Raw genomic sequence first — 2,500 nt, 5'->3', positions numbered from 1 at the left:
GAATGAACAAAGAGAGAGAGAATGAAAGGTTCGTTTGCTTCTGAAACTAAACTGGCTAAACATCAGAATAAAACAGGTATGAAAGTCACAAACTACTCAGCAAACATCAGAACATTATAATCTTCAGAATTACAATATCACGTTACTTGTGTGGCTCTCCAACAAGGTGTAAATGTCTGAATGGATGTATGTGTGTGTGTGTGTGTGTGTGTGTGTGTGTGTGTGTGTGTGTGTGTGTGTGTTATTCACACAGGGCCCTTGTGAATACCCCATCCTATATTCCAGAGCCACGAGATGAAAGGCTCCCGGTGGGGAGCAGTGGAAATGTTGAGCGCTGATCCACTGCACACAGACGCACAAAAACCCCACTCCTCTCCCTCCCCAGAGCCACTGGGTAAACACCACTAGGATTCCCACACTAACACCAGGATTCCCACACTAACACCAGGATTCCCACACTAACACCAGGATTCCCACACTAACACCAGGATTCCCACACTAACACCAGGATTCCCACACTAACACCAGGATTCCCACACTAACACCATGGCCCCAAACAAGGGCAGAGAGAAAGGCAGAGTGACAGACAGAGTGAAAGAAGAAAAGGAAGAACAAGAAGAGGAGGAAAATAAGGAATAATTGATATTCCATCAGAAAGGGGAAATAGGTTGATAGCGTGAACAAGAGGAGAGGAAGTGGAAATAGAAAAGAGACAGGAAGAAATACGAGGAAGACAGCACGGAGATCCCAATAAGCATTTAACTGGGTTTGCGCAAATGGTTTCATGATGAAAAATGCCTCTCTTACTCTCTCTTTCTAGGCCTTTTGTACCAGAATCGCGGAACGATTTCACACACACACACACACACACACACAAAAAGATAACAGACATACAAAACACCAGAATCAGCAGCAGCAGCAGCATTCTGGCTGTTCTCCACCACATCAAAACAACACAGGGGTGGCTGACCCACTGTTCAACTCCAGATGCTGGCAACAACACAACAGAGACAAACCCTCCACTGGTGCCGAAGTCGGAGGGGAGGGGAGGGGAGGGGAGGGCAGCTCCTGGGGAGAGGAAGACTTCACTCTGGGACACTGCAGAGCTTCTCTGGGCAAACAACAGGACTAAAATAGCCCTCCAACATCAGCCTGTTACTGTAATAACACGCAAATAATCATTCCCCCCCAGACAGACTCAACACATGGACCATTTTTGAACATGCTATATGTAGGGTGCACCATGTTCACCATGTTGCGTGTGTACACTGTGTGTGTACCCTGTGTGTGTGTGTGTGTGTGTGTGTATGTGTGTATTTGTGTGTGTGTGTGTGTGTGTGTGTGTGTATTTGTGTGTGTGTGTGTGTGTCTGAGTTTGAGTATAGTGTGTAGCAGTGGTTGTAAGTAATTAGGCCTAAATCCCATATGTGAGATTTCTCATATGTGTATTTCAAATGTCCCTAACACTTCTGGTGGGTTCTTGCTCTCTCTTATCCTCTCTCCTGCTCTCTCTCTTTCAGGGGGCATAATGGATCTCTGTCATGCTAAGAAATTCCATCAGTTTGGGATATTTTCGGATTGGGAAAAGCCTGGCAGGAAACTGACATTTTGTCTTCATTACTGTGCCTCTGGAATGCTGTTTACTGACATTTTTAATCTGACCTGACCATTTCTTCACTTCTCCTCCATCCTGCCCCCCCCCCCTCTCTCTCTCTCCTCTGTTTCCCTCTGGCCTCCTCTCATCCATATCTGTCTCTTTCCTTCACCTCTGTTTTTTCTCCCCCCTCCACACACACACTCTCCTCTCCCCCCTCCACACACACACCCCCTTCTCTCCCCCCTCCACACACACACCCCCTTCTCTCTCTCGACTCTCCATCTTCGCCTCATCATTACACACATACCATATGCATGTCAGTGTGTTTTTGTGTATAGCCAGATGAGTCTAATGACCTGTATAAGTGTGTGTGTGTGTGTGTGTGTGTGTGTGTGTGTGTATATGTGTGGTATATGTGTGGTAGCCTCCGTGTGTATCTCTGTGTTTGTGTGCCTTACAGCTTATATCATGCCCCGGTGACCGTGTTGAATGTGTCAGGCTAAAGTTAGGCTAAGTGTTCCAATCAGCCTCCTCCCTTCAGTTCTAGCTGTGACTGTCTGTCCTCTTATAGATTAGCCTTAATCCCAGCATCGCTCTCATTACATTACATTACATTACATTTAGCAGACACCCAAAGTATTTATATCTGACATTGACAACTGCAAGTGCCTTGCTCACTACTTCCTTTTCAGGCTTTAGCCCAGCTCCTTAACTACTACACTACCAACCCCTATTTCTGAGGTTTTCAAAGGTGGAGGTTTTAAAGGTGGGAGGCTAACGGGATGTCCTGAGCAGAGCATCATGATGCTCATTTGGAAAGGTTTTGCATAGGAGTGAGGAGGCAGGTAGTTCAACCACTTCCCTGGTAGACTGAAATGACTAGAAAGGCTATGTTCAGGTATA

General features: G+C 46.2%; 1 protein-coding gene across 1 annotated transcript in view; it reads right to left on the bottom strand.

Moving 5' to 3' along the window:
• Positions 1-2,500, bottom strand: part of hipk2 (homeodomain interacting protein kinase 2) — a 78,910-nt gene that overhangs the window by 56,368 nt on the left and 20,042 nt on the right.

Source organism: Alosa alosa, chromosome 11, assembly GCF_017589495.1.
Source record: "Alosa alosa isolate M-15738 ecotype Scorff River chromosome 11, AALO_Geno_1.1, whole genome shotgun sequence".
Classification (NCBI taxonomy): domain Eukaryota; kingdom Metazoa; phylum Chordata; class Actinopteri; order Clupeiformes; family Clupeidae; genus Alosa; species Alosa alosa.
The sequence above is the reverse complement of the archived record's forward strand: the minus strand, read 5'-3'. Positions and strand labels throughout refer to the sequence as shown.